The 26,031-nt window shown below is 42.3% G+C and overlaps 1 long non-coding RNA gene across 1 annotated transcript in view; it reads right to left on the reverse strand.

Annotated features, from left to right (window-relative positions):
* Positions 1-19,518, reverse strand: part of LOC144930516 (uncharacterized) — a 72,796-nt gene extending 53,278 nt beyond the window's left edge. The window contains exon 1 of the long non-coding RNA XR_013635730.1: positions 19,497-19,518. This is a non-coding gene — a long non-coding RNA (uncharacterized LOC144930516). The remainder of the gene's footprint in view (positions 1-19,496) is intronic.
* Between the last annotated feature and the right edge of the window lie 6,513 nt (positions 19,519-26,031).

Below are 26,031 nucleotides of genomic sequence, written 5' to 3' on the forward strand. Positions count from 1 at the left end.
GAAAATTTTGGTTTTGTTCCCGTTTGGAACAAAACTTAGAATTTTGACGTTTCCCTCAAAATGAAATTTTTAAAGTGTTTCATTTTGCTAAAATCAAAACATTTAATTCCATTTTTGACTCATAAAACTTCAAAACATTCTGTTCCAATAAGGTCCAAACAGAAATTTGACTTGGTCAAAGCACTTTTCCCCCCAACATTTCTTCCCTTTAAACAACGTTTGCAAAATTTCATTGAAATCAACACATTCCCACAGAAAGTTTAGATTTTGTTGAAATGGTATTTTCCAATGGAAAAAACATTTCATTGGAAAACTTTCCAACAGCTTTAGCTGTCAAGGGGAATATTCCCTTGCTCAAAGCTCAGACTATGCTTTAAGTGTCTTGCTGAATTGGGGTCATGGCTACTAACAACTTAAACAGAAAACTTAATTGTACAAATGATCTTCTAACAATATTAACAGAATGTGTAAGGGAATATGGCAGAGTTGGGACAATATAGGTTGAGTTACACTGGAAATCTTGTATCATTTCATCTTATTTGAGCCACCTTTCATTGAATACTTCAGACATTAGCCTAATGAAGGCAGCAGGTCATTCTGTTTCTCTGCAGTGTCTTTGAACAGAATTAAAAATCTCACTCATACAGGCATATGTTCTTGCAGTACTAAGGGCCAGATTCTGATACTCTTACTCATGCTCGATAGCATCTTACTCCACCCATTTGTCCCATCGCCTTCTGTGGGGCCAGTTATTTATTCACAGGCAGTATGTGCATCAGAGTGGGGAATGGATCAGCGTTCACATTGCACTCCCCATCAGTACTTGGCCTGAGCCGGGGAAGCTAATGACCCAACCAGCGGACCAAATCTGGTGATGAATCCTGGTCACGTGCCACCTGAGGTTCTGATGCACTCTTCTTAGTGTATGCTTAATGTGCCTCATCTTAGGGATGGAATGCATTTGCTGAATTAATAATAAAAGTTCCAAATGGATACTGCTTTTGTTTAACTTCAGGAAATGAGAACCCTTGTTTTTTCTCCTCCATAGTAACATAAATTTGAGAGAGCTTTGTGGAAAAAAACTTTTATCTATTTCCTAACACTGAACTAGTTCCAAAGTGAGAGACTTTTCTCAGAAAAGACAAAAGGGAGTCCCTACACCATGGTCGTGCTGAATTGTGTCTATTTTGTTTTGCAAGACAAATAATGTGCAAATAACTATTCATAATTTCTGCTGATATTCTCTTTATGAAGGAAAGCTTATATTAATTGTAGTAGATGCACAATGTTTATATAATTTTTTTTCTGGTTCATTTCCTTTCCCCATTTAAAACTGCACTTGCACAAAGGAAAAAATGAAAGATACGTTTTAAAAGATCCTGTTCTTTTTGCTTTTCGCTATTTAGGACTTGTAAATTCTGTAACAGATAATCATATTGTCACTTGAAAGCTTTAAGTGGTTTTTTAAATGATTTTTTTTCAGGGGGGAGGGGAGAGGTTGTTCCTTTAACAAAAAAATTCCGCAAAAACGCCATGAATTTCCCCAAATATATAGGTAACAAGTCTTGCAACTTTGAAAATATGTATGTTGAAAGTACAATGTGATTGATTGAAAAGTAAGGGAAAACATGAGTGCTTTTAAGTTCACTGGGTATTATGCATGTTTCTGATATTTAGTCTGTCAAGTGTGTCTGAATTTGCTTTTCACAATTGCAGTAAGATCTGAACCAAAGTATTATCTCTTGTGAACTCACAGAAACTCCGCTTTAGCTGAGTGATCTGGCTGTCACAATCCTTGCTTCTATCCATTTAAGAAAATCTGATTCTAATATCTTCTCTGGGTGTTCATTTTATTTTAGGAAGAATTTATCATACAGGATGATGAAAGCTACGATTTTCTCAGCAAGCTGTCAAACAGCAATTCTATTATCCTGTCATCTACACTTGAATAAAGATGTCTGTTAGAACTAATAATAAATTGGCCTGCATTTTAATGGAACTAGTGGCTTATTAACTTTAAGGCCGTAGTTTAGAATGGGGGCTGCAACCTGAACTTTTTGTAGGGATTTTTGTCGCCCATCTTTCCTTACACATGACACCCATCACTATCTAGTGTTGCTTAATGAACTAACAGCAATTTAGGTCCAGCTGAATGCAACATACTAGTTCATGCCTACAACTGAAGTTTGAATGATGATCATGTGAATTCTTGAGCATTCTTAATTCTCATTGATTCCAGTGTGTGGAAGGGGGGTGGGGTGGAACAGGAATTCCGCTAATATTCTGTTGACTTCAAAGCTAAATTAGCTTCAGCTGTGTATTTGCGGGGTGGTGTTTTTTGTTTGCTTTTTTAATATTCTCATAAACAAGGTTTTGTTCAGCAGGGGATGTTTGTATTCAGATGTTCACCTATGAGAATGCTGGAACTGCTCATTTTAAATGGTCTGTCTTTGTGGGGTTGGGAGTGAGGCTACTCAAAGTGAAGGAGAGGATGATGACAGAAAGCAAGCAATTGTCTGGGGGAGGGGGTAAATTAAGCATACTTTGATCCTAAGCAGCAGAGAGGGCTCCCTCTGCCTCCTGATGTCTTTATGTGCTTACTGGACCCTACCATTCTGACTTAAGTGTGTATGTGGAGGAGGGTTGGGGAAGAGGGAGAAATTCAGAAGTCTATCCTCATTTCTTCTTGGTAGTGACTTATGCCACCTAAAGTAAACAAGCACTACCAAAGTCTGGAGGGCTGTGAATGAGATGTTACTCTGATGCCCCTGCTCAAATCTTTTAAATTACAATTTTGAAAGGTATAGGTGGTCTTAGGTCTGAATCTGAGAGATGGGTTTACACAATACAAGGTTATAAAATGGCTTGCTTGTTTTTGCAAGTTATGTATCAGAAGTCAGATCTCAAGGTCCTCATTTAGATTTTTGCATAGGCAAACTTCCAGTGGACTCAGCAAAAGAGTGGAAGGACTGTCTTATGGCTAAGATACTGACTTGGTACTTGTGATATTAGGGCGTCAGGGAGTTCCTGGCTCTGCCACAGCCTTTCTGTGAGACTTTGGTCAAGTCACTTTGTCCCTCTGAGCCTTAGTCATCTGCAAAATGGGAATAATCATATATTCTTTTTTCCACCCCTTGTCTATCTTCTCTGTTCAGATGGCACACTCTTGTAAGACTCCCTCCCTGCTCTTGATGTAGATGTACAACAACTAGCAAAGAAGGCCTGGAGCTCAGTAAGGATACCTGGGCAGTACTGTAATATAAATAACACACTGAGTAAGGACTCACGGATTTTGCCTCATGCTAAATTCCTTTAAAATAGATTTCAATGTTGAGTTATTGTTTTGTTCTTGTTTTTTTAAGGTAGTGATTGTGGGAAGAAGCAGGTTTTGAAATGGGAACAGGGAGGCGGCATGTCGCACAGGACTGACTGTGCCTTCTGATGTATGCCCTTACCTTTGGCTCTTAATAATTAATTCATGTCAGTCAGTTGTACCCACAGCAGTGAGGACTTTTGCTTAGATGGTGTAGTCCCTAAACATTAGACAATATGCTAACCAAGCTTCAATATATGAATGAATAAGAGGCAGATACAGGTTGGGTATAAGCAATAGCTGTTCAGGAAATCTTGCAGATACATAACACGAGGCAGTAAATTTGGAAGCTATCATTCAATTCACCAAGACTACAAGATGAAGTTCCACCAGGTAATTCGCAAAAAGAAAAGGAGTACTTGTGGCACCTTAGAGATGAACAAATTTATTTGAGCATAAGCTTTTGTGAGCTACAGCTCACTTCATCAGATTCATTCAGTGGAAAATACAGTGGGGAGATTTATATACATAGAGAACATGAAGCAATGGGTGTTACCATACACACTGTAACGAGAGTGATCACTTAAGGTGAGCTATTACCAGCAGGAGAGCGGGGAGGAGGGGGGGCGGTTTGTAGTAATAATCAAGGTGGGCCATTTCCAGCAGTTGCAAGAACATCTGAGGAACAGTGGGGGGTGGGGATGGGGAATAAACATGGAGAAATAGTTTTACTTTGTGTAATGACCTATCCACTCCCAGTCCTATTCACGCCTAAGTTAATTGTACCCAGTTTGAAAATTAATTCCAATTCAGCAGTCTCTCATTGGAGTCTGTTTTTGAAGTTTTTTTGTTGAAGAATTGCAACTTTTAGGTCTGTAATCGAGTGACCAAAGAGATTGAAGTGTTCTCCAACTGGTTTTTGAATGTTATAATTCTTGACATCTGATTTGTGTCCATTTATTCTTTTACATAGAGACTGTCCAGTTTGACCAATGTACATGGCAGAGGGGCATTGCTGGCACATGATGGCATATATCACATTGGTAGATGTGCAGGTGAACGAGCCTCTGATAGTGTGGCTGATGTGGTTAGGCCCTCTGATGATGTCTCCTGAATAGATATGTGGACACAGTTGGCAACGGGCCTTCTTGCAAGGATAGGTTCCTGGGTTAGTGGTTCTGTTGTGTGGTGTGTGGTTGCTGGTGAGTATTTGCTTCAGGTTGGGGAGCTGTCTGTAAGCAAGGACTGGCCTGTCTCCCAAGATCTGTGAGAGTGATGGGTCGTCCTTCAGGATAGGTTGTAGATTCTTGATAATGCGTTGGAGAGGTTTTAGTTGGGGGCTGAAGGTGATGGCTAGTGGCGTTCTGTTATTTTCTTTGTTGGGCCTGTCCTGTAGTAGATAACTTCTGGGTACTCCTCTGGCTCTGTCAATCTGTTTCTGCACTTCAGCAGGTGGGTATTGTAGTTTTAAGAACGCTTGGTAGAGATCTTGTAGGTGTTTGTCTTTGTCTGTCTGAGGGGTTGGAGCAAATGCAGTTGTACCATTGAGCTTGGCTGTAGACAATGGATCCTGTGGTGTGGTTTGGATGAAAGCTGGAGGCATGTAGGTAGGAATAGTGGTCACTATGTTTCTAGTATAGGGTGGTGTTTATGTGACCATCACTTATTAGCACCATAGTGTCCAGGAAGTGGATCTCTTATGTGGACTGGTCCAGGCTGAGGTTGATGGTGGGATGGAAATTGTTGAAATCCTGGTGGAATTCCTCAAGGGCTTCTTTTACATGGGTCCAGATGATGAAGATGTCATCAATGTAGCGCAAGTAGAGTAGGGGCATTAGGGGACGAGAGCTGAGGAAGCATTGTTCTAAGCCAGCCATAAAAATGTTGGCATATTGTGGGGCCATGCGGGTACCCATAGCAGTGCCGCTGATTTGAAGGTATACATTGTCCCCAAATGTGAAATAGTTATGGGTGAGGACAAAGTCACAAAGTTCAGCCACCAGGTTTGCCGTGGCATTATCGGGGATACTGTTTCTGATGGCTTGTAGTCCATCTTTGTGTGGAATGTTGGTGTAGAGGGCTTCTACATCCATAGTGGCCAGGATGGTGTTTTCAGGAAGATCACCGATGGATTGTAGTTTCCTCAGGAAGTCAGTGGTGTCTCAAAGATATCTGGGAGTGCTGGTAGCGTAGGGCCTGTGGAGGGAGTCTACATAGCCAGACAATCCTGCTGTCAGAGTGCCAATGCCTGAGATGATGGGGCGTCCAGGATTTCCAGGTTTATGGATCTTGGGTAGCAGATAGAATGCCCCAGGTCGGGATTCCAGGGGTGTGTCTGTGCGGATTTGTTCTTGTGCTTTTTCAGGGAGTTTCTTGAGCAAATGGTATTTCTTTTGGTACCCCTTGGTGGGATCAGAGGGTAATGGCTTGTAGAAAGTGGTGTTGGAGAGCTGCCTAGCAGCCTCTTGTTCATATTTCAACCTAGTCATGATGATGACAGCACCTCCTTTGTCAGCCTTTTTGATTATGATGTCAGAGTTGTTTCTGAGGCTGTGGATGGCATTGTGTTCTGCACGGCTGAGGTTATGGGGCAAGTGATGCTGCTTTTCCCACAATTTCAGCCCGTGCACATCGGCGGAAGCACTCTATGTAGAAGTCCAGTCTGTTGTTTCGACCTTCAGGAGGAGTCCACCCAGAATCCTTCTTTTTGTAGTCTTGTTAGGAAGGTCTCTGTGGGTTAGTATGTTGTTCAGAGGTGTGTTGGAAATATTCCTTGAGTTGGAGATGTCGAAAATAGGATTCTAGGTCACCACAGAACTGTATCCTATTCGTGGGGGTGGAGGGGCAGAAGGAGAGGCCCCAAGATAGGACAGATTCTTCTGCTGGGCTAAGAGTATAGTTGGATAGATTAACAATATTGCTGGGTGGGTTAAGGGAACCACTGTTGTGGCCCCTTGTGGCATGTAGTAGTTTAGATAGTTTAGTGTCCTTTTTCTTTTGTCGAGAAGCAAAGTGTGTGTTGTTAATAGCTTGTCTACTTTTTTGTAAAGTCCAGCCACGAGGAAGTTTGTGTGGAAGGTTGGTTTTTAATGAGAGTATCCAGTTTTGAGAGCTCAGTCTTAATCTTTCCCTGTTTGCTATAGAGGATGTTGATCAGGTGGTTCCACAGTTTCTTTGAGAGCGTGTGGCACAAGCTGTCAGCATAGTCTGTGTGGTATGTAGATTGTAATGGATTTTTTACCTTCAGTCCTTTTGGTATGATGTCCATCTGTTTGCATTTGGAAAGGAAGATGATGTCTATCTGTATCTGTACGAGGTAATTGGCAGTACAGCACTCATCCTTTTCCAGACGACAGTTTCTGGCATTAATCAAACTATGCACAGTGCATAGCAAAAATCAAAATGATGTGCAGAGCACCACAAAAGAACTCCCTTTCTGGGATAGGCAACAATCCAAAAACTGGCCAACTGTTAAACTAGCTATCAATAGAGCATCGACATATGTTCTGAACGTTTAAAGGCTTGTTTTAATATCTACTATATGTATGAACTTCAGCTATGCAATGAGAAATTCCGTCACTTTATGACTTCTGAATAAAATTCATTTTTTACTACATTTGTGTTGTCTATTTGCTTTTTGTGAACGTTCACAAGAGTTTATGAATGGGATATGATGAAGTTTGGGGACTGGACTTGTGGACCAGGAAGACCCATCCCGTCGTTTCTTACTGGGATACTTTTTGGCTACCCAAGACTGACTCATCTTGCTATGCCTGCCTCCAGGGTGAGGGAGTCTTTCTTGTGCTTGTCTAGTTAACACCACCAGCCTGTTAGCCACTCCAACTTCTTGCTTTGTGCAATGCCAGCCCTCTCTTTTGCCTTGCAGTTTAACAGTAGGTGCACCCCTGTTACTGAGTCTCTTTGAAGCTTTTCCCTGTAGTGTCCAGCTCCTTATCCACTGAATACTCACAAATACCGGGTCTGCTCTCCCCAGAAGAACTGTATAGACACCAGCTTGTATGATTCAACTCAGAATCAGCACTTGGCTTAATATCCCAGTTCTTAGATAAACTTATTCTTATTTAGATTATTAATATATTATGCAAGATTCAAGTGATTAGTGAGTAAGAATACTGGAAACAAATGGTTACATATAAAATCACAAGAAGTTTCATAGGGACTAAACTTAACAGGTTAACCTCCTCTTTAAACAAGATTCATCTCCTCCAATTTCTTCTGCAGTTTTTCAGCCAAGCTTGGGCAACGTCTCTGCCTGTTTACTTCCTAGGTGCAGTATGATAGGGTAGCTTCTTTGCCTCAGATATACTCCTGAAGTTTACCATCTTAGTACACAGCCAGGATAAGCACCATGGTTTGTCCTGTGTGTGCCTTTCCTATTGACTTCACATCTCTTTGCTAACTTCTGACTTACTATGTGAATTGTCATCCACTGTATTAGCGTGCAATGCTTAATTTACATTCCAACAGAGATACATTTCTGACCTCCTGTTGGGAGTAAAACCTTTTTTTCACCCTGCCTTAATACAGACGTTAAACCCATATTTTCAATATATATGCATAACTCCTAACATTTATCTGTACATACATTTCACAATAATATTTATAACCAGTATGACCTCAGCTTTTCTTTAAGACCTCATTCTTTGGTGCACCAGAATATAGAAGAATAATAAAGAAATCTGATGAGGTTCAATAAGGATAAGTGCAGGGTCCTGCACTTAGGACGGAAGAACCCAATGCACAGCTACAGACTAGGGACCGAATGGCTAGGCAGCAGTTCTGCAGAAAAGGACCTAGGGGTGACAGTGGACGAGAAGCTGGATATGAGTCAGCAGTGTGCCCTTGTTGCCAAGAAGGCCAATGGCATTTTGGGATGTATAAGTAGGGGCATAGCGAGCAGATCGAGGGACGTGATCGTTCCCCTCTATTCGACATTGGTGAGGCCTCATCTGGAGTACTGTGTCCAGTTTTGGGCCCCACACTACAAGAAGGATGTGGATAAATTGGAGAGAGTCCAGCGAAGGGCAACAAAAATGATTAGGGATCTGGAACACATGACTTATGAGGAGAGGCTGAGGGAGCTGGGATTGTTTAGCCTGCAGAAGAGAAGAATGAGAGGGGATTTGATAGCTGCTTTCAACTACCTGAAAGGGGGTTCCAAAGAGGATGGCTCTAGACTGTTCTCAATGGTAGCAGATGACAGAACGAGGAGTAATGGTCTCAAGTTGCAGTGGGGGAGGTTTAGATTGGATATTAGGAAAAACTTTTTCACTAAGAGGGTGGTGAAACACTGGAATGCGTTACCTAGGGAGGTGGTAGAATCTCCTTCCTTAGAGGTTTTTAAGGTCAGGCTTGACAAAGCCCTGGCTGGGATGATTTAACTGGGAATTGGTCCTGCTTCGAGCAGGGGGTTGGACTAGATGACCTTCTGGGGTCCCTTCCAACCCTGATATTCTATGATTCTATGATTCTATACATACCAGAATCATTATATTTCTGTAACCTCTCTGGCCAGCTGACTTTAAGGGGTTCTTCTAGGACTAGAATTGTGTAAGTACAAATGTGTACGTGCACACACACACACACAAATGTGCCCAGAGCCAAAAATCATTTAGGGCCCCAACAGCTGAGGTTCCAAGCACTTCTGAGAGGTCCTGAATGTGGGTGTCGGTTCCAATTAAACTCCCACTTCTTTCTAAATTTAGACTCAGCTCTCTAGGAGCAGGGACTGTTATGGTGTTTGTACAGAGCTTAATACAATGGGGCCTTGATCCCTGATTTGAGTCCTTAAATACTAGAAGGCAATAGAAATAATAATTCAAGCCAATGGGAGTTTAAGGCATTAGCACTAGGCAGACCCAAACCCTTCACCAAAATTTGGGTGAAAGTAGAAGCAGTTTTGTAAAGGCTTTAATCCATATCAATTCAGTCAGGAAACAGAAATAATAACCTCAGACTTAGCAGAGATATGCTATTTGAGTGGTATATCTGGTCATCTATCAAACCCTTGATGGAAAATTCCTAGTGAAGTGAAGATTTCTTGAAAAATCCCTAGGCTAAAATGTATTCACATAAAACATTAGTAGAATAACTTCCAGATAGCAAAGAAACGTGCAATATTACCAACCTGCTTATGAGCATGGAAAATGGCTAATGGACAAACACTGTTTTTTGCAAAATATTTGCCTGGTGGGTGCTCCAGAATGCTTATTTTCACGCACGCATGTGAACACCCCCCCCCTCAAGATTCAAAAGCTCTGGGTTTCAGTTAGAGACTACTACAGGGATATTACAGGATATAATGCTATAGGAGGATTGGGCCTGATCCCTCTACCTATGCTGATTATTTCTGCCAAGAGCAGGCACAATGTGTGTGAAGCAGGGCTGGGGCATTCTAAAACAATAGCCCACACCCTGACCTCTTCTAGTCCATCCGAGAGTGGACATCAGTTATTCGCTCACAAAGGACTCTTATTGCCCCCCATGATTGTAGCATCTGAGCACCTCACAATCTCTAATTTAGCTATACCCACCACACTCCTGTGAGGCAGGGAAGAATGTTCTATCTGAGGCACAGAGACTCAGACTTGTCCAAGGTCATACAGGAAACTTGTGGAAAAATAGGGATTTGAATCTGGATCTCTAGTTCCAGGCTAGTGCCTAATCACTGGATCACACTTCTTCCTGGGGAGCAGCTTCTCTGTGGGAGCTAAAGTGGGTGTAGGAAAACTTCTGGCTTCTGCTCCTGAAGGTTCTTGGGTATGTACCCATGCAGAGCCAACAGCTAGAATTTTAGGATTTTGCCTCTTGTCCTTTATACTTATAAAGTAGTTATGCTGAGTAACTGAATAAGTGTTTTATTCTCATTGCTGAATGAGAGATGAGCCATAGCTCAGAGAGGGAACAGATAATCTGCTCATTCAAATTACTGTGTTAAAATATTTGCAGTTTTCAGTTTTTAAGGAACTTTGACTTGGGAGGGACGTACTCATGGTTCTTAGGCTAGATATTGGAAACTAGAAGAGAAGAGATTAGGAGCAGAATTTATTCCTGTCAAAAAGAAATATTTCAAAGATGAGGAAACAATATAAATTGTGGTACATGGTAAGTCTAGGAGAAATACTGTGAAACAAAACACCATGGTTGAATGCTGTATAGAGCATGTTACACACAGAAGAAATGAAGTGGGAGAGCAGAAGAAAGGCCAGTTTTGTATGTAGCTCATTATACCTATAGAAAACATTATGCAGGGAGTGGAATGTAAGGCAAAGGAAATAGCCAGTCTTGTGTATATAAAAGAGCATTAGAAGATAATTAACCTAACAAATTACTGATTTTTTCCTGGAGAACTGTGGCCTTTTAGAAATGGAACTCTCAACACAAGAGGGCGGTGGTATGGCTGGTTGGACAGGGCACTTACATGGGAGTTGAAAGCCTGGATTCTATGCTCAGCTTTGCCACTGAACTTCTTTGACCTTGGACCTGTCACCTGTGCCTCTTTTCCATCCCTTCCTATGTCTACGTAGAGCGTAAGATCTTCTAGGCAAGGGCTGTCTCTCATTTGTACAGTGCTAACACAATGGGGCTTGGGCCTCCAGGGACCACTAATGTTGTCACCCTGAAAACTCTGTAGTAATCAACAAAACATTTGAAAATGGCATTCTAAGTATCTGTGGAATATATGGTTCACATAAAATTCTTGATCTGTTTTGTGGATGCTTATTTTATCCATGTTAACATTGCTTCATTTTCTCCCCAGGACAGCTCTTTATAAACAAAACTCAGGTTCAAGCAATCCATCTAATTTATGTCTTTATTAATATTGGTCATAATTGATTCTCATTCTTACTACAGCAAAATGGATTAAGTAGCAAACTGCAGATGGCAATTAGCTATGTTTAAGAAGTGTTAATGTCATTCTCTGCATATTTATTCCATCTGGTTCATTCCTTGTGCAACTAAAGTTAACGGCTGGTGCACTCAGGGCACAATCAGCTTGTCATTGAGGTCAGTGGCAGTTTTGCCATTGAATTTGACATGAACAAGATAAGGCCAAAAAACAAAATTCCCTTACCCATCAAAATAAGCAAGAGTTCCATCTGCCACAGCCAGCTTGTTCCATCTGCCAAGGCCAGCTCATTCCATCAAGATCTGCACAGATCTGAGGGGAATCTTAGAGATATAGGGCCTCCTCTTTCTCTTCCAATCTTCTCCCTGTTCTGTCTCCTCTGCCCAATCCTGGCACCACAATCACCTGTCCGCGGTAGCAAGGATGAATCTCACCCATTTTGTATATAGTAGAGAAGAATAATTACATCCATTGCAGAAAATATTGGGTGAAATTCTGTAGCCTGCGTTAGCAGGAGGTTAAAGTAGGACCATTCTGATCACCTTTCTGGTCTTAAAAATTATGAACTATTCTTTACAGCTCCACTTTGAGATACAGAAATTCAATTAGAGCTGTGGGCAGGGGAAAAGGATTTCCCTTACAAAGAGTGAAGTAGAATTTAGGAGATACATTGGCCCGACACAGAGACCCACAAGGCCCAGCAATACTGATAACTACAGACACCATTTAACGGGGCGGAAGGATTACCTAGTGGCTCTGGTGGTGACCTGAAAATGGGAAACCCAGGATTAATTCCCTGCTCAGCCACATATTGCCCGTGTGGCTTTGGAAGAGTCGCTTAGTCTCTCTGTCTCAGTTCCCCATCTGTAAAATAAGGATGCTATTTTTTTTCTGCTTCTGAGGGGTGTTGTGAGAGTAAATACATTAAAGATTGTGATGGACTCTGGTACTGTGGTGACGGCGGACATGTAAGTATGCAGCGTAGGCAGAACAGGGCTGGCAGGTGGTAATGCATTAGAAACGGAAAGAAAACAAATTTTGCAGCTTCTGCATCCTGGGACTGGAGGCCAGGACTAATTAAAACAGGCTGACTTGCATGCATTGCTGCTATCTGAATCCAGAATACAACACTAAAGCCAAAGCCTGACAGGTGTTCGGCAATGGTAAGTGCTCACCTCTTGGCATTTGGCCTCAAGTGTCTATTTACTGGAGAGACTTGTACAATGTCATACATAATTACACAGAAAAATCCCATCCCAGGTGTTCAAGAAACACTAGCCTATACAACCGCATTATTGTACTTAGAGTGAAAGGATCTCCTAGGACTTCAAACCATCGGAATAAAGGGAAAGACACTCCGGCTGACTGGCCAATGGAGTAATATATAAACCTTGAAAGCTGGAGACAGTTCTAAGCAAAGAAAAGCTATTTGACAACACAGAATGGTTACACTGCCTCTAGAGCAGAGCAGCAATGCTCTGACTGCACAGTTGAGCAAGAACAACCAGGAAGAAAATACAGTAATGGATAGCTTCAGTTACTTGAATTTAAATTCTGCTTAAGACTGGGGTCTGGCCTTCATGGCTCAGTAAGAGAAGGCATGCCCCATGACAGCCTCTTTGCTTCTGTGATGTATTGAAAACTGTGTTAAAATTGTGATCTATCACATTAAATCCTTTCGGGGGCGGGTGTGTGGGGGGGTGGTTCCTAGTCCTGCTTTCAGGCTAGGGGTCTTCGTAGGAAAGCATGCAACCAGCTGATCCTAGAAGCAATCAGTCTGCAATGAGCCAGCCTAGAGCAAGGTAAGGTGAGTTGTGTGCCTCTGCCTTAGGGAGCAGCCTGCTTTGTGTCTCTCTGTTTTGTGCTCTTGTGAGTTAGGGTTCTGGATTTTAAGAAATAAAGTAATATTATGTTGCAGCCTTTAGAACAAGTGTTTTTATCTAACTTCTCTGTCTGTGTGCTGTGAACATAATACTCTCCACTACAGGTGCAGTGAGAGAAACGAGTTGTTTCAGCTACTCCTTCCTTTCCCTTGAGGAGGTGGTGGAAAAGGCGAGCAAAGAATGGGAGTAGCCTTATCTCCACATTCTCCCTATGCACCAGCTGGTTCACCTCCTCCAGGATGGGGGAGGGAGGGAGACAGTTGTGCTTAGTAAGTTGCCACTGATATGGGCCAATAGTTTAATACTCCCAGGAGCAGGGAAGGAGTGGTGCCTCTCTGGTGGAGTTCAACGTGTCTTCTCAGGGGCATTCCGTGGGACGGGTGGTCTAGCTGTGTCATGCACAGGGCAGTTTGTATAAGAACATACTAACCTTAGTGCTTGTCAATGATGACGTGGTATGGAGAGAACATTGAATTTGTTCTTTTTTCCTGGTTTTGGCCTTGTTCAGAAACAGAAGCCATGTAAGACTGCATAAAACACTATTCTTGGTTTATTGCTAAGTGCAAACCCAACTTAAGACACAGATGACGTTCACCCCAGTACACAGAACCCACCACTTAAGCCTTTCCAGGGAAAAATCTGCTGTCCAGAGCACAGCATCATTAGCTGACCTGGGTTTTTTCCCTTTCAACCCCTGTTGACTGTGCCTAGGACGTTAGTGAGGTTGGACCTGGTGTTGCATTTTCAAGTCACATTTTCTCTCATGTGTATGGTACCTGTTTGAACTCTCTCCAGTCCCCATTTACAGAATAGAAAAGCTGGTAAAGCATTTAGTAAAGGTTTATTTTTTATTTTTTATATGTCTTCATTACCATCTGTCAGTACAGTTTAGTAGGCTTTACCATCCTTTGTCTGTACTGCAATTGAACGACATGTGCTTTTTATTTAGATTTATTGGCACGTCTTACAACAGGAATAGCAGTTTAATAATTTTAAAAAAATTATTTGTTTTACAGTGCAGGGTTTTTCCCTAGCAAAATATATTACATTTCTCCTGATGACTTTTAAATAATAAATTACAATTCTGCTTCTCTTCACACAACAGCAGATGTGACTTAATCTCCCCATTTATTTTACATTTTGCATAATATCTAATAAAATAATGCTAAACACTTAAGGCTGGATTGTTCCCGTCTGCTCTGAGTAAGGGACAATTAGTTGTGCTACCCTAGATGCAGACCAGGGAATTGTGACTCATTCGAAAGAGAAGAAACTTGCTGGTACCTTTTGGCCAGCAGCATGTTATTTCTCTCCCACCCTTGCTGCTATTGTTGTTGTTTCTCTTCCACCTTGACACCTCAGCTCTGCTGATTGGTACATGGGAGCAGGGGGTGGAGCCGATGCTCCATACACTTACTTCCTGCTGCCACTGTTACCATATGGTGAAGAAAGAAGTAGTGAGTGGTTCCACTTTGATTGTTCTCTTACCTGGAGCTATGAATGACCATTCAGATATCTTGATGCCTCCCATCTCCCCTCCTTCCCCACCCTTCCAGGACACATGGAGCAAGTGCCAATCTTGCCTTTAAATAATGCTTTTCACCTAAAAATTTCAAAATGCTTTACAAAGCTCTGTTTCCTTACCCCTATTTTACAGACAGGGGACCTGAGGTGTAGGATGACCAAGTGACTGTCTGGCCAGACATCTGTTTTAAGATCTTTATAATCCTAACTATACAGGTTGGAAATTGTAACATTAAATCCAGTAAGGGTGCCTGGGACCCACATAGGTGTTGGAAGAGGGGAAAAAATATAGTCCCAGCCTGTGTTCAGAGCTGCACAAAGATTTTTTTTTTTTTTTGGAGGCCCAGGGCAAAACCTGAAACTGAGACCTTCAACCTTCAAAACAGTAACCACTGAGGGGAAACCTAGGACATTTTGGAGAGTGAGCCTGCTCCATGCTTTCTCTGCCACAGAAACTTCTGTCCCATTGGGCTGGGCCCAACTACCTGCCAAAGTCCCAGGCCTCACTGAATGCATGCAAAGGCATAGGTGGAAGCCAGGCCAATTCACTTGTGTATTAGTACAGATCAAAGTGATTGTTAAATGTCTGAGTGTACTTGGTGTTTAAACTTCACGAAAACTAACGGGATGTTACTTGCATTGTTTTCACTTATCTGTATCCTGTTGTAATGTACGTTGTATGTACCCCTGTAACTAAATAACCCATCAAATGAGAAAGAAGCCTCATGGAATACAAATGAAAACATTTAACAGAAAAGCACTAATTTCAAAGCAAGTGGTGGTTGTGTGTGATGATCAGAGATCAAAGACTCTAAGTGCATCCCTCATGTGAGTAGTGACCCTGTCAGCTTATCTTCCATGAGAAGAAACTGTAAGTATGAATTCAGGGAAAGCTCGTTCATCTCTGGCCCATTTGGACTCTTATAGGGAAGGGAACCAGATGCAAAGTGGAAATCCCCAGAGACAATCTAGGTACCCTGAAAAAACTTCTGGGAAACTGGCAGTTTATTATATCTCTGACACTATTTGGAATTAGTCTGTGACTCACTTATACATATATTTTACCTGCTTTAACCTCTCAATAACTCTCATTCTTTCTCTTCTTTAGTTAGTTCGCTACAGAATTAGCTACCTGTGTTGTCTTTGATGTAAGTTTGAGGGTACCAATTGATCTGGGGTAAGCGACTGTTCTATTGGGACTGGGAGCAATCTGGACATGGTATGATTTTTGGTGTAAAGTGGATATTGATCACAGCATCCATTTTGTCTGGGTGACAGGATAGACTGGAGAGTCTAAGGGGATTGTCTGTCTGTCTGTCTCCATGGTAAGACTGTTATAGTGAACTAGGAGTTCACATTTTTTACTGGTTTGGTGAAATCTAATTGTAGAACACACCACCAATTTGATGTGTCTCCCTGTTTCTGACAGTCTGCCCTGAGGTAGGCAGTCATGGTCATGAGCCACGCCAGACAGCATGACGGTTGCAGTGCCACCTACTCAAATTTGGCCCAGCCACCCCAGCCCTTTGGGCTCCCAGGCCACTCCTGAGTGGCACGGTGATCCTGTGCACCAGGTTGAAATGCCACCCGGTTTGGGGCCCTCTCAAATAGGGAGGTCTGGGGCAAACTGCCCCTCCTGCTCCAGGTGACCTTGCCAGTGTTGCTAGAGAAGATAAGTTCTGTGGAGCTGATATTTGTGAGGAATGTGGCATTTATCTGTGTAACACACATATATATGGGTTTGGAGGTTATAGTGTTGCTGGTTAAAAAGGCAATAGTTAAAATGGCCTTCATTAACTTGGATCTTTAGGAAGCTAAAGTTAAGGTTTGTACATACTAGCCATTTGGAGGTACTCAAGCAGACAATGGGACTTGAACGCCATTGCAGGTTTACCTCCACTATGGTGGAATCAGGAGCTGTGAACTTTCAAAACAGAGCTTTAAGGCAACTAAAAAGCTGAGCCTCTGAGTCAGGAGGACAAAGGGACTGACAAATAGCAGGCTGCAATATGGTCCTGAGGAGAAGAGGGGTACCAAGGCTAAGTTGAGCCTCTCTACTTGCATGAAGCAAATGGTAAGTTTTGGTATGAAAATACATATCTTGATTTGTACCTTTAACAGAGGGTGCAGTAGGCTGGAGATCCAGGCTACAATGGAGTGAATTGCAGGATTGTATTCAAAGTATAGGTGTAGCCTTCTCACTTAAGAGGTGCCCAGAGAGAGAGACTGAGATCAAAGATACAGCTCATCCTTGCACCATAATATATGCCATCACGTGCCAGCAATGTCACTCTGCCATATAAATTGGCCAAACCGGACAGTCTCTACGTAAAAGAATAAATGGACACAAATCTGACATCAGGAATCATAACATTAAAAAACCAGTAGGAGAACACTTCAATCTCTCTTGTCACTCAATAACAGACCTAAAAGTGGCAATTCTTCAACAAGAAAACTTCAAAAACAGACTCCAACATGAAACTGCAGAACTGGAATTAATTTGCAAACTGGACACCATCAGATTAGACCTGAATAAAGACTGGGAGTGGTTGGGTCATTACAAAACCTAAACCTAGTTCCCCAATACTAATTTCCCCCTACTGTTACTCACACCTTCTTGTCAACTGTCTGAAATGGGCCACTCTCATTACTACTTCAGAAGTTATTTTTCCTCCCTTGGTTTCCTGCTGTTAAGTTAGTTGTCTCATTAGACTGACCTCACACTTGGTAGGGCAACCCCCATCCTTTCATGTATATATACCTGCTTCTGTATTTTCCACTCCATGCATCTGATGAAGTGGGTTCTAGGCCACGAAAGCTTATGCCCAAATAAATGTGTTCGTCTCCAAGGTGCCACAAGGACTCCTCATTTTATTTCCTCGTTTTATTTCCCCTAATGTGGCACACAATCTGCTCAGTATTCCCCTCAGTCTACTTAATCTGCCCGCTCCAGGGAATTCGAAGGGCTGGGGATAGTGCAGCAAAGGTGGCTAAACAACCTTGAATATGAAGAGCCATCAGTGCTTAATTTGTAAGGAAAGAGGTGCTGGGGCTCAAGCAATTTTTACTTTCATAACTAATGTGGCAAGTCCAGAGGTGTGAGGACTATGAGCCACCAAGCCTAGAGGTGCCAGGGCTCAGCCCTAGCAAACCCTGGCACAAATTAAGCACTGAGAAGCACATAAATTATAGATCAGACTTCTTCAAACACTTCCCCTTTCTCTCAACATTGAAAGAATAATAAAGTAGTAACACCAACCACAAACCTTCATGTGTAACTCTAGGCAGCCTATGCAGCATGTGCCTACAGCCTCTGAACAAAGATCCTATGTGTGGGCATGTGCTATTGAGGCTTTACACAAATTTGAACCAGGGATGAGGTCATTCTGTACAGGCAAGTAGTGTAATGCAAGCTACTCTGGCAAGTATAAATGAATGCTAAAGGTATCTCTGCATATTGAGTGGGATTTTCAAAATATACACAAAAATTAGGTGCCCAGCTCCCTTATCCACTTTGGATGGATCCTCAAATGTGTGCTTGGTCACTAGGAACTGGGTTCAGGCTTCATTCTTGTTGCTCATGGTCTGCAACAATAATGTCTTGAGTAAATTGGCAGCCCAAGTTAGTGCATGGGTCTGGAGGTAATGGATTTTTAGGGTTGTCATGTGTCTCTGGATTCTACTGGGCCACTCTGTATGCATTTGCTGCATTCCCTCTGTGAATTTTAGATCACAGCCTCTTCTCCCTTCAGCAAGTCAAGATGCATGGCTGTCAGAGGGATGGTATCACAGACTGCAGTCTCTATCCTGTATATTTCATGCTTCTTTCCTATCGTCTGTACGTCTTGACTTGTGGCAAACCTAATCTATTTAAATCAGTATCTGAATAACCATGAGAGAGAATAACCACGAAGATATGTAACCAGATAACTGTGGTATCCAAATCAGGATTGTGATCCTAACTATTCAGGAGGTACAGCTCTCACTGGGTCAGTAAGACAGCAAGCTTCTGAAAAGTTTGGATTACTTGTTTATTTTTAATCTGTTCCCGCTTCCTAGCAGGAACGGAAGTACCTAGAACATGAACAATATCCCAATGTAATATGTGCAATAACTCTCATAAGAGCATCTCCTCTGTTAAAGATCTCAAAACAAAAACCCAGGCTTATCTTCTGAAGAGCACATCTAAAATCTTAGTGTGTGCTCTGTTTGGACAACTGTAATAGACTCCCTGTTTGTTTACCAGCATATACCCTTTTCATATTGCAACTTACTCAAAATCAGACATCTTATTTGATCTTTTGTTGCCTCTGTTTTTCTCCAGTAACCCTATTATTTAAGAGGCAAAGAGTCCTGTGGCAGAGATCCAGACTAACATGGCTACCCCTCTGATGCCTATTATTTAAAGGTCTTCAATGGCTCTCTGATTTTATCTTAAGCTTTCAGCCTAATATTTTGACCCTGGCATTTAAATCCCTTCATTCTGGAACATGATCGTGCCCACATAATCTAGCTTCTGTACATATATAGACTAGGAATCATCACTATTTCTGGTCTGGGTCTAGAATCTACATTCTCAGCATCTGCCAGGTCTAAATATCAACGTTTTGCTGTGTCTTGTAACTGAGGTGGAATTGTCAACCCCCTGAGGTTCACATTCTATTTCATGCATTTTAAAGCTTTGACTTAAAATTAATTTTCTAGCCAATACAATACACTGCTAACTCTCACGCAGCAGGTGTGTATATATATACAAAAGATTTAAAAATAACCTCTTCACAACATTCTGCTCTCCGTTTCCAAACCAGACACTTCAATACCCACAGCCTTACTACAGGAAGTCAGACTAATTTCTAGCTACCAAATCAACACATCCAAGGCAGATCCATGGTAAGAGGACACCCACCATTAGAAGTCTGAGATCAATGTGCTGTAAATGGAGGAAAGAAGGTGGAATAATTAATACATGAAAATAAAGACAAAAGCAGAGTCTAAAGGCTGTTTGCCTCGGTCATTATGTACGTCAGGCAGTACAAAGTGAATGAGGCCAAGGGTCTATTCATTGAACAGTGAAGATAAAAATAAAAACAGAATAGCTAACTCATTCATGCTCTACCATCCAACCTGTAATCACCATTCATATTATCATGCATACAGACAGGGAACAGAGGTAGGGTTGAATGGGCAAGAAATGAACTCAGAAAAAATTGCCATTATTCACAGACTACCTAGATCTGTAGTATTTACCTAAAAGATTGATATCTCCCCATATTCGCGCTCTCTCTCTCTCTCTCTCAAATCACTTTCCACTGTGGTCAATGAGGTTTCATTTCCTTGGAATCTGCAATGACCTAATACCACCAGTTTTCCAGACATTACTTGAATTTCTAAACTAATCTCAGAAATCATCAGACACTCCTCTTCTCCCCCCCCCGCAAGACACACCGATAAAGGTGGCCTCATAGGATTTTTGTCTGTCATAAAGAAACAAAACTGGATCCAACTGTAGTAGCAACTAATAGCCTCAGTCATGGACCAGGACCCAATTGTGCAAGGTGCTGGATGGACAAACAGAACAAAAAGATGGTCCCTATCCCAATGACTATATAATTAGTATAAGACAAGAGACCACAGGTGGATACAGACAGATGAGGGAGCACAAGGAAGCAACGAGGGAGTATTATTCAGCATGACCGGCAGTGGTCGATACACAACAGCTGCCTAACTAGTGCTGTGTTAGGGGTTGTGGTTTGGTTTGGTATTTTTGTAGACCTCACTGGGTAGGGATTTTTAGGAGACAATGAGGTGAGTTAATGGATGTGTATATAGGGCACTCCACCCATGAGTGAAGGGCAGCATGGGAGAGAGCACATGGGGTCTTGTTTGGAAACAGAAGTGGACAGTGAAGGCTGACATCATCGGCATATCAGGGGCGGGAGTAGACCTCTCAATTGCGAACATTTCTTACTGAACTCTTGTTCACCAGGAGAACACTGTTTTGTTGCCTTTCCTATCTTTATATTTTGCATCCTTTCATGTGTAGCTATTAAATCCCATATGTATATTCTAAATTATTATTCCAAGCTTTTCAGCTTTAATAAAGTATTAATACATTTTGAATCAATGAAAGCTAATGGAAAATATTGTAACACAGTCAGGCCACAAGCCAGACATGCCCCAGGGGCAATGTGAATACAACCACTAACATTTGATTTTTAGAAACATGAGATTTAGATGGGGGAAATATTTTAAATGTGGCAGAAAAAATATCCACCTGTATAATATATGCCAGTGAAGACAGCCAACATTTTGGTTTCAGGCAAGAGTAAAATTCAATTATTTCAGACAAAGCCTGATTTTAATACTCCAGTTATACACATAATCCAATGGCATTTTCACACTCGATTTACAGCCGAATATTGAGGTGGTGGGTGGCTTCTGTGAAGTTTAGTATGTCACAGAATCAGGCCCTTCCCCCAATGGATATGGAAAAAAGAGGTGATTTATGCACTTATTGTTATAGTGAGAAGAGAAAGGAAGACCTTTGGCCTGAATGCATAAAATGAGTTAGGCACCGAAGTCACAGTTTTGGGACCACTGCAATGAACAAAACTCATGCTGAAACCTGTAGACACCTAAACTCACTCCATGTCTAAGTTTTTGCAGGAAAAGTTCCCAATGTGACAAAAAGAAAAGGAGGACTTGTGGCACCTTAGAGACTAACAAATTTATTTGAGCATAAGCTTTCGTGAGCTACAGCTCGCTTCAGCTCACGAAAGCTTATGCTTAGATAAATTTGTTAGTCTCTAAGGTGCCACAAGTCCTCCTTTTCTTTTTGAGGATACAGACTAACACGGCTGCTACTCTGCAACGTGACAAAGTTTCTGCCTCTGAGCATACTGCTGCTTCCCTCTAGGTGTCTATCTCCCACTTAAGCTTCAGAGCACTTCCCAAACCAGGGAAGATAGGCATTTAGCTGCCTACATTGCTTGCAGAGCCTGATCCAGTAGGTGTATTCCCACTCTCTCTCTGGCCTGAGTGACTAGGTTTCTGCATGCATGCGCAGGCATAAGTGACCCCATAGCCTGGTGGCTAGAGCACTCATCTCCAAGGAGTTATTTATCCATAATGCAACAGTTTCAACAGGAGACACTGAGGGAGCCCCACATCAGAGTTTCCCATTGCTCAGTGGTTAGGACACTCACGTGAAAGGTGGCAGATCTCTGTTCAGATCCCTTCTCCCCTCATCTGGAGAGGGAACTTGAACAGGGGCTCTCCTACATCCCAGATGAGTACCCTAACCACTGGGATCAAAGTTATGAAGGAGGTTCTCCTCCCCACCCCCTAGTTTCTTGCTAAAAGAGCATCAGCACCTAACACCAAAAGAAGTTTGGGGCTGAGAATCCCAAGCAGAACTAGGCACCTCCCTACAGCCTGGATTGAGGCACCTATCCAAGACAGCCATGGGGTTTGTACTGGCCCCTTTGGTCAGCATCTCCCATTGGCTAGGTTAGGCAGCTCCCTGCCTAGTGTGCTGGCTTTTGTGAATCCTATCCTAAGGCACCTGTCTCTCTATTCATTTTAGAGGGACCCTAGGTACCTAACTCAGGCTTTGTGAATCGGTGATTTTTCTAGACACCTAACTAGCTCCTTTTGTGCATCAGGCCTTTGTGACTGCTGCTTACTGTGCCAAATATACCCATTTTGCTGCTACCATGTTCTTCCTGTGCTTGGTTTTTTCTCCATCTGTCCCTCTAGTCACAATCTGGATCATAAGCTCTTTGGGGAAGGGACTGATTTATATACATAAAAATCTGCATTGCACAATGGGAACCTGGTGCCTGACTGGAGTGTCCAGATATTTCCGCAATAGTACAGCAACCTCTAATGAACTAATAAGATGGGAGAGAGAAGGAGAAAGAATGGGCCACATGAAGCAGAGAAGGAGAAATGAAAAGAGGCAAGATAGGGGCACTTGAAAAGGTCTGTTAAGTGAGAAATCACAAGACAGCCACCACTCTTGCTGAAATGTGTGTACTTACCACTGAAGAACAGTCAGAAATATATTTTCCCTTTCAAAAGTGTGATCCAGCTCCCTTTAAAGTCAGTGGAAAGCCCCCCTTGCCTTCAATGAGAGTCAGATAGGGCCCCAAATTAGTTATGACCCACTGAGTTCATCCCTCCACATAAACAAATGCCTTATTTTTCTTTTGTTTGTCCTACGCATTTCTTGTATTTTGTTTCAAATTAGACTGCAAGCTCTTTGGGGCAGGGACTATGTTGACCAGTGTATCTGCACAGTGGAGCTCCTATTTGCTAGAACAGGGTAAAGGGGCCTCTGTGTATACATAGTGAGCCTAAATCTGTTTTCAGTTATGTTGGCAGGAAGGCAGCATTGAAGAGCAGAATTCAGACCAGTGCACTATACTTCAAAACTTGATCAGAATTGTTCTTTCCCCCTTTCTCTGATCCTTTTTCACCATCTCTCTAGAATTGTTTTTCTTTGCCCACTCTCTGATCTATTTCCACCCTATTTTTTTCCACTGGATTTCTCTGTGCTAAGCAGAATAAGAACTCAATGTTCCATTCTGAGTCAAACGTTTGTATTCAGGATGCTACGAACAGTCTGAAATTAGGGAAGGTGAGAGATCTTCTATCCTTAATCTAAAGCCTTTTTTTTGGGGGGGGGGCTGGTTGGGGTGGCTGCAGTAAGAAAAAGAAATTGGTACTGAGCAGCAAAAATGAGCAAAGATATTGGAGAGATGGATCTATCAATATTAGCTGTTATGTTTTTGGCTGAGGGAAATGTAGCACACTGGGGGTATGTCTACGCTACGAAATTAGGTCGAATTTATAGAAGTCAGTTTTTTAGAAATCGGTTTTATATATTCGAGTGTGTGTGTCCCCACAGAAAATGCTCTAAGTGCATTAACTCGGCGGAGTGCTTCCACAGTACCGAGGCTAGAGTCGACTTCCGGAGCATTGCACTGTGGGTAGCTATCCCACAGTTCCCACAGTCTCTGCTGCCCATTGGAATTCTGGGTTGAGATCCCAATGCCTGATGGGGCTAAAACATTGTCACGGGTCGTTCTGGGTACATATCGTCAGGCCTCCTTCCCTCCCTCCCTCCGTGAAAGCAAGGGCAGACAATCGTTTCGTGCCTTTTTTCCTGAGTTACCTGTGCAGATGCCATACCACGGCAAGCATGGAGCCTGCTCAGCTCACTGTCACCGTATGTCTCCTGGGTGCTGGCAGACGCGGTACTGCATTGCTACACAGCAGCAGCAACCCATTGCCTTGTGGCAGCAGATGGTGCAATAGGACTGGTAGCCGTCATCGTCATGTCCGAGGTGCTCCTGGTCGCCTCTGTGAGGTCGATCAGGAGCGCCTGGGCAGACATGGGCGCAGGGACTAAATTTGGAGTGACTTGATCAGGTCATTCTCTTTAGTCCTGCAGTCAGTCCTATTGAACCATCTTCAGGTGAGCAGGCAGGTGATACGGATTGCTAGCAGTCCTATTGCATCATCTTCTGCTGGGCAGGCAAGAGATGAGGATGGCTAGCAGTCCTATTGTACCATCTTCTGCCAAGCAGCCATGAGATGTGGATGGCATGCAGTCCTTCTGCACCGTCTGCTGCCAGCCAAAGATGTAAAAGATAGATGGAGTGTTTCAAAACAAGAAATAGACCAGATTTGTTTTGTACTCATTTGCAGACCCGCCCTCGCCCCCCGTCTAGGGGATTCATTCCTCTAGGTCACACTGCAGTCACTCACAGAGAAGGTGCAGCGAGGTAAATCTAGCCATGTATCAATCAGAGGCCAGACTAACCTCCTTGTTCCAATAAGAACAATAACTTAGGTGCACCATTTCTTACTGGAACCCTCCGTGAAGTCCTGCCTGAAATACTCCTTGATGTAAAGCCACCCCCTTTGTTGATTTTTAACTCCCTGTAAGCCAACCCTGTAAGCCGTGTTGTCATTCGCCCCTCCCTGCATCAGAGCAACGGCAAACAATTGTGCATCTGAGTTGAGAGTGCTGTCCAGAGCAGCCACAATGGAGCACTCTGGGATAGCTCCCAGAGGCCAATACCGTCGAATTGTGTCCACAGTACCCCAAATTCGACCCGGCAAGGCCAATTTAAGCGCTAATCCACTTGTCAGGGGTGGAGTAAGGAAATCGATTTTAAGAGCCCTTTAAGTCGAAATAAAGGGCTTCATCGTGTGGACAGGTGCAGGTTTACATCGATTTAACACTGCTAAATTCGACCTAAAGTCCTAGTGTAGACCAGGGCTGGGATGTTTTCATTATTTCTCTAAGAAATCACTAGCATTTCCTAGGTTGGATCAATGATACTAACCCCAGCAGAGAAGCACTCTTTAAAAACTGTAGATTGCATATGATTGCAATATGCTCATTATGCACTCTTTCCCCTAGGAAATGGTTATGGATTTCTTTAGTCTCAATGTGCTTAAAATAATCAAATAGCTTAAAGCATGATTTGACTAGTTTCTTGCTAGCATCCTACTTTTTTACAACATATTGCAGGATTCTCCAAATCAATACTAACTTTGTAATCGCTCTATTTCTTTACACTCACATGTTTTACTTGTCCACTGCATGTGCTTATAATTGTTTCATTAGCATAATATTGCACCATCTTGATGTGCTTAAGATAGACTCAGAAACAAACACCCACAGTCTATAAATAAAGAAGTCCATGTCTACCTAACAGGAAGAATAATATTAAAGTGTTGTCAGATATTTTGAACCCATTTCTCAATATATTCGCAAAAAGAAAAGGAGGACTTGTGGCACCTTAGAGACTAACCAATTTATTTGAGCATAAGCTTTCGTGAGCTACAGCTCATCCGATGAAGTGAGCTGTAGCTCACGGAAGCTTATGCTCAAATAAATTGGTTAGTCTCTAAGGTGCCACAAGTACTCCTTTTGTTTTTGTGAATACAGACTAACACGGCTGTTACTCTGAAACCTCTCAATATATTGTATTCTACTGCATAACTAGCAACTCCCTTAGTAACCTTCAACATGAGTGAGATTCAAAGACAATTGAGCAGTATTTTCATAGTGGTAGTTCATCACAATGATATTTAGTACTTATTTCAGTATGGCAGAAGTACAAAAACATAATTCAGTTTTCAATAGCCCACAAATTTACATTCTGCTCAGCGAGGACTTATGGAATTGTGGATTGCAGCTTAATGGAACAGAACACATTCTAAATGGGGCCTCCAAACGTGCTTTTTGTCAGTAGCAAATACAGACTTTCTTTTCCTGATCTCTTCCACCACTTGTGGGTTCTGTGTTGAAATAGGCTTCCACTCTTACCCCACCAGAAATTGGTTTTAAGGCTCTATGTTTGTGTTTTGGTTCAAATCATGGTTTAAGGTACTATAATCCTCCCAGGTTTCATCCTGAATGG

Source organism: Lepidochelys kempii, chromosome 4 (assembly GCF_965140285.1).
Source record: "Lepidochelys kempii isolate rLepKem1 chromosome 4, rLepKem1.hap1, whole genome shotgun sequence".
NCBI classification, from domain to species: Eukaryota; Metazoa; Chordata; order Testudines; family Cheloniidae; genus Lepidochelys; species Lepidochelys kempii.